At 41.7% G+C, this 7,226-nt stretch overlaps 1 long non-coding RNA gene across 1 annotated transcript; it reads left to right on the top strand.

Moving 5' to 3' along the window:
• Window positions 1-5,321: 5,321 nt before the first annotated feature.
• Window positions 5,322-6,833, top strand: LOC118359479 (uncharacterized). The gene is made up of 2 exons (XR_004820679.2): window positions 5,322-5,460; window positions 6,418-6,833. It is a non-coding gene; the product is annotated as an uncharacterized LOC118359479 (long non-coding RNA).
• The last annotated feature ends 393 nt before the right edge of the window (window positions 6,834-7,226 follow it).

Below are 7,226 nucleotides of genomic sequence, written 5' to 3'. Positions count from 1 at the left end.
ACACACACACACACACAAATCATACCCACTGAGGCCAGGTGACCCTCATTTCCCCAGGGAGAGACAGCCCATTTGTATTCCAGCCACCGCATCTTGGAATCTGCATCCAAATGGGGAGTGAAATATTTATGCTGTAAAATGATGGCACTCTTCATTGTCAATTTACTTGGACATAAAAGTGCATTAGATGGATGGTGCATTCCTGCTCGGGCGAGTCAGAACAGACTCACTCAATGAGGCATCAGATTCCCATCAGTAGCTGGGAGAAAACGAGAGGGGGGGAGAGAGAGAGAGGAGAGAAGGAGGAAAAGGAGGGGAGCGAGAAGAAGGGAGAGAGAGGGGAGAGAGATGAGTAGTGAGCTTGTGGAGAATGCAGCAGCAGAGGTCCAGGATGAAGACTGCCCGATCCCTTAGGCTGCATATGGGCAGAGCTCCCATAACCCATTATAAATCCCAAACTTAAAACTAAATGTCAAACGACTCCAAACCAAATACCATGCTTAGACACAGCCAGGCAGGCCTTTATGATGTTACTAATTATTCCTGATTGGACTTGTCTAATGATGACGGTGTGGTTTTGGATTAGGTCTTCACTATTTAAGCCTGTCATAAAGGAATACTTGTTAGAATATTCAGGTATCATATATTGTCCTTTCATGAGAACAATTGTTGTCATAACCTCGTCAACATACCGGCATGCAGGGCAAGCTCAAATAAAATAAACAACTGCAGCAAATCACTGGTTGCATAACTATCATGTTGGTATGCATTCTTAAGTATCTAATAGAGCTAGGCACATTTTTTGACACAGTGCAGTTCAAGATATCAGCGTGTTGATTTGGCTTCAGTGTGAGCGGCTTTACATAAGCCAATCACAGTCGTTGCCTGAAGGGCTCCACTGACATTCCTTCCTGACTGTGGCATGTTCAGACACCGCCTTTACTTAGGAGGGAGCTGCCTTCGGGGAGTATGGCAGCACTGAAATTACCATCTCATCTCTCACATCTGTTTCTCTCTTTGTCTTCCTGTCTCTCTCTCTCACACAAACAAACACACCTCTCGGGTCTCTGACTCTCTATATTTGTCTCTCTCACTCTCTGTGGGTCAGTGCTCTCCCCAAAACAACAGAATAACAAACACCTTTGTTTTCCTATAAGGAATCCTGGTTGTTCCTTGAAGAGATAGATACAAGCCACCCAAACACTGAACACCGTTGCTAAGACATTTCAGTGTACGGTCACACACTGGCATGTATCACTATTACTAAAGACACTTCAGGGCATGGTCACACCCGTGTTCCATTGACCAAGATGTCCACGTGTTCTGAATCATTACACAGCAACGACATGTCCTCCTCACCACCCTTCTCCAGGTGCTGCTGTCAAAGGCCGTGTTCACTTACCATTGACCTTGCTGTTCTATGAAAATTGAGAGGCTTTAAAAAGAGGCTTTAAAAAGTCAACAAGTCCCTATATAAAACATATTTTTTCTGAGGACACTGATGGATGTAGGGGTTTATAGAGGGTTGGACCTATGGGATCGATACTCGATTTGGTCTATTCTGTGGTACTTGGAGACGATGAACAAAGAGCTGATGACACCGTGGGTTTAACTCTTAACCTGAATGTCACTTCAGTTTGTGGTAGAATATTTACCTAAGCTTGGAGTAATGTCTATCGATTGTTATTTGCCTCACGGCTCACGAACAGAAGTGGGTTCAAGCCAATGGGATTGTTGAAACAGCCAATCTAAGCACCAACCTTCTACTTTAGGTGACTATGCTAAGTTTTTGTTTTATTATTTCACTGCCATACTGTGTTTGATCTTGTCTAGCCATCTTGTCTCAAGAGGACCACAATGGAAATAAGTCCCAGACTTTATTGTGTGTTCTCCTCCATGATTTTATTCATGTGCACGTATGGCTTTTTCCAGTTTGATTTGGTCTTGTTTTTTGTTTAAATGGTCGAATGAATAAACTAAACTAAACTAAACTATGCGGCACAACTTATTGTGTGATGTTACGACACACATTATTCGCCATGGGGTTGATCTGAAAGCAGGATATGAACTTTTACTCATATTTTCAGTTTACTCATGATATGCACATCATGAAAATGTCAAGTCCTTTGGCACACATTGTCACACTTCGTCTATTATATGTTACGCAATCCTTCTTTCCAAAATGCTCTACAAAGCTGTTCCTGCTATAGGCAACACTGTTCTGCTGTAGGTTTTTTTTGTACCAGTTTCTCACAGCAGGAAAATAATTCTGCATTTTTGTAGGGGTTGAATTTTGTTTTGTTAGGGCAGTGGAAATTACAAACTTTAGAAGCGTTTTGTTAACCTTGAATAGTGTGCATTTCCTTCTGTGCAATGTCTCCACAACTACTTTTACGCCCAGTAGCCTGCCTCCACCTCCTCTCCCTTTTATTATATGTCTACTGTATGGTAACACCTGATTCCATCTGGGGGGGCGACTCCCCAAAGTTATGCCCTGAGGCTATTTGCAGAGAGGGACAGCAAAGCCCCACCCCAGTGTCCACTGAGCAATGGCTTCTCTACAGCATGCAGGTCTGTTGTGCTGTGAACTCTTTGTTCCTGTGGTAGAAAGCGAGAGAGCCATCTCTAATCTAAGAGCTTTTACAGGCTCATTTTTCACCTGTCACTTCCCCCTCGCTCCTCAAGATTACCCTGAAGAAACCCCAGTATACTCTAACGTCCCGAATGGCAAATGATTCTTTATACAGTGCACTACTTTTGACCAGGCACCTTAGGGTTCTGGTCAAAAGTAGTGCACTACATAGGGAATAGGGTTTGATTTGGGACACAGGCCCCAGTGTCTGTCCAGGGCTATCAGGCCCACACACAACCCAGAGTAAAATATAATATGTCTGTCTGAGGAGCACAACAGCAACTCATAACTCAAAGATGTTGGTGTCCTTGTCAATAAAATCACATACAAATAGATTGGTCTCAAATGAATGTGCTCTCTCAAGATAAATGTATTGTCAGGTGAGGCTAGGTGTATATAGGCCTCATGAATGTCTCAGAACTGTCCCCCTCCTGTCCATCCCTCTGTTCCCTCCATTGCCTGGGGGTGAAATTCCTTTCAGGGAGCCACAGCCCTTTCAGAGTGATGTAGCCCCTTTTCAATAAAGTTGGGGGGAGGAGTCGACAGAGCTGTGAAGTTTGAAATGTTACAGTGAAGTGACCAGAATTCTACATTTGAATCACGTTGGTTGCTGCTGAAATTAAAAAGTTATGATACTGTACATTACAATAAAGACTGCATGAAAAATGACTATTGTTGAATTATTATGTTAATATCTAATTTCCATGTGGATTATAGTAATTCTAGGGGATAAATGCCACTAAGCACTTGAACATTCATGGTTGTCTCTAATTACGACGACACAAATGATTCCCTTTCACAAAATCTATGCAATTATCGCGCCAATATTGCTATTAGAATTGATACAAGAGCAGAGAGGCTCTGGATTACAACAAAAATGAACCAGTTTAATGAGGAGAGTGATATCCTCTGATGGGAAGGAGCAGGATGAGCAGCGCCTTCAGCAGCACATTACTACAATGAGCAGAGCTCTACATTCCTACAACGAGTAGAGCTCTACATTACTACGATGAGCAGAGCTCTACATTACTATGATAAGTAGAGCTCTACATTACTACGATGAGCAGAACTCTACATTACTAAGATGATCAAAGCTCTACATTACTATGATGAACAGAGCTCTTCATTACTACGATGAACAGAGCTCTACATTACTACAATGAGTAGAGCTCTACATTACTACGATGAATAGAACTCTACTACAATGAGTAGAGCTCTACATTACTATGCTGAACAAAGCTCTACATTACTACGATGAACAGAGCTCTACATTACTACGATGAACAGAACTCTACATTACTAAGATGATCAGAGCTCTACAGTACTACGATGAGCAGAGTTCTACATTACTACAATGAGCAGAGCTCTATATTACTACGATGAACAGAGTTCTACATTACTACAATGAGCAGAGCTCTATATTACTACGATGAACAGAGCTCTACATTACTACGATGAACAGAACTCTACATTACTAAGATGATCAGAGCTCTACATTACTACGATGAACATAGCTCTACATTATTACGAGGGACAAGGCTCTACATTACTACAATGAGTAGAGCTCTACATTACTAAGATGATCAGAGCTCTACAGTACTACGATGAGCAGAGTTCTACATTACTACAATGAGCAGAGCTCTATATTACTACGATGAACAGAGTTCTACATTACTACAATGAGCAGAGTTCTACATTACTACGATGAACAGAGCTCTACATTACTACGATGAACAGAACTCTACATTACTAAGATGATGTGTGGTCCTTCTGTAGCTCAGTTGGTAGAGCATGGCGCTTGTAACGCCAGGGTAGTGGGTTCGATTCCCGGGACCACCCATACGTAGAATGTATGCACACATGACTGTAAGCCGCTTTGGATAAAAGCGTCTGCTAAATGGCATATATATATATCAGAGCTCTACATTACTACGATGAACATAGCTCTACATTATTACCAGGGACAAGGCTCTACATTACTACAATGATGAACTATGATAGCTCTACATTATTACGTAGGGACAAGGACCTCTACATTACTACGATGAGCAGAGCTCTACATTACTATGATGAGCAGAGCTCTACATTCCTACGATGAACAGAGCTCTACATTACTACAATGAGCAGAGCTCTACATTACTATGATGAACAAAGCTCTACATTACTACGATGAACAGAGCTCTACATTACTACGATGAGTAGAGCACTACGTTACTAAGATGATCAAAGCTCTACATTATTACGAGGGACAAGGCTCTACATTACTACAATGAGTAGAGCTCTACATTACTACGATGAGCAGAGTTCTTCTACATTACTATGATGAACAGAGCGCTACATTACTACGATGAACAGAGCTCTACATTACTATGATGAGTAGAGCCCTACATTACTACGATGAACAAACCAAACTGATCAAATATATGGCCCCCAGGCCAGAAGCAGAGGTACTATTTGTTCAACGTTAGTCTCACGTTTCCCATTTTCAGTTAAAGATTCCTAAAATCCAGAGGTGTAGCTAATGTTCAGAGTTTAGGCTGTAAAAGAACACCACATAGAAGGGTGTGGCTCCTGTATACCATGGCGAGTGGGGTAGAGAGGTTGGCCTTTTTTGAGAGGCTGATCTCCCATTGGTCGACGTTGGGCCTCTAAAATAGCATTACCTGAGTCAGGTAGAAAAGTAAAGTCAGTCTGAAGAAAGTTAGGATCGTGTTCTGTTGGTAACATCAGTCTGCAAGGACCAACATTTTCTGTTTGGCAGTTCTGTTTTTCACATCTGCATTTCTCTTCAGAAGGTGGGGAACTAAAAGGCCAACAAGGTGAGTGAGGTGAGTGAAATATCCATATTAATTAGCAATGCTGAAAGTGATGTCTTAAAAGTTCCTCGATGCTTTGGTTTTTTCAATTTTGAAATATTTTCTGGGCGCTGAGTTGGAAAGTAATTTGTTTGCTGAGAACTTCATCATAGCGGAATCATGGACTTCATGCAATTCAATTCTGTAGAGAAAAAAAAACATATTTTAAAAGAATAACAGCTCATTAGAAAATAGAAAGGAGGCGACTGAAAACAGAATAAGAACCTAATAAAAATAAGATACAAATAAAAAAAATGCCCATGTAACCAACACTGATACAGTACAACCTGGGAAGGAGTTCGTCATGTAAGTGTGTGTGTGTGTGTCTGGTCAGTATCAAAGCTCCTAAGCAGGTTTGTGAAGCAGTAGAGGGATTGTGACGGTGATGGGTGGGTGTTTGGTTTCCTCAGGAGGGGGCTCAGAGGCAGCGGTGGAGCAGTAGAGGGGGTCACCGTGGAGGTGGCAAGGCTTTGTGAGTGAGGACAGAGCCAGCCAGAGCAAGCAGTCCAGCAGGCCTTTGATTGTATCCCAGAAAGAGGCCACATTCTCCTACCTGCCTGCCTGGAGCCATGGAGCAGTTATAGGACAGCACAGGCTGAAATGGAGAGGCCAAGTTACACTCCCTTCTCTGCTCCACACCCTGTCCCTGCCACCCCCTCACCCTCCCTCACCTACTAACTGGAGTCATTAATTACATAGGGCTTTGTCGAAGCTCCCAGGCCACCGTCTCCTTCCTCTATACTCAGGTTGAAACTGTTGAAAGAACTTAGTAGTTCTTCATAAACACCATGCAGCGAGAAAGGGCGTGTTGCTGCCTAAAACAGACACTCGGCCATTTTGTTCTGCACGGTGGGAGAAAAGGCATAATTAAATGTATTTAACTAAAGTTCCATAATAATGTTTGCTTATTTGACCCAACTTTTGTTTCAGACATAAGATGGCCTGCTGGAGCCCTGCTGTATCGGCCAGAACTTTCTATGGATTCTATCCTTCATTCCACCGGAGTCTGTGTCTTTATTCAACCAGATTTCTGTGAAATGAAGTGTAAGAGACATGGAGCTCGAGCTTTGCAATGGAGCAATGAGCAATGGAGTCCATTTCCAAAGTGTTGTTGCCAGCAATCTTTAGTACTAAGTCTAATCATTTACACCAAACAATATGAATGGAAAATCTATATTCTGTATAGCTGATATTGCCCTGGAAGGAATGTCATCATAATTTACAACTGCTGATGTAAAAGGGCCTTTATAAACACATTTGACTGATTGATTGCTCATTTCAAATTCATCATAAAATCAAATTGGAAAATGTAAATGTTTTGTAATCTGATTAAAATTCTTATTTAATCTCCGTGTTTGCTTGCACTGTGCCTGTAGATCAATGCTACTCTAGTCTAGAAAACTATATGCTGAATGACCTAAATATATCCTGTCTCTGACCCTGTCCTTTGTGCAAGAGCTGTTCAAATACTGAACAACATTTCCACAAATGTATATTCAACCAGTTACAGCACCCACACCCTTTGGTGTAACTAGGGCTGGCACAATTACAGTATAACTGTGTAACCAATAGTTATGGATGAAGACTGAAATGAAAATATTTTTTTTAATTGATCAAACTAACAGCTGACTGAATGACCACAATGCAACAGGAGCACACATAGAAATATAATTAACAGAACAGGCTTGGAATCTCTAACCCTGGCAATTTGACTGGTAAACTCATTGGTACACTTGCAA

The sequence above is a fragment of the Oncorhynchus keta genome, chromosome 27 (assembly GCF_023373465.1).
Source record: "Oncorhynchus keta strain PuntledgeMale-10-30-2019 chromosome 27, Oket_V2, whole genome shotgun sequence".
NCBI classification, from domain to species: domain Eukaryota; kingdom Metazoa; phylum Chordata; class Actinopteri; order Salmoniformes; family Salmonidae; genus Oncorhynchus; species Oncorhynchus keta.
The sequence above is the reverse complement of the archived record's forward strand: the minus strand, read 5'-3'. Positions and strand labels throughout refer to the sequence as shown.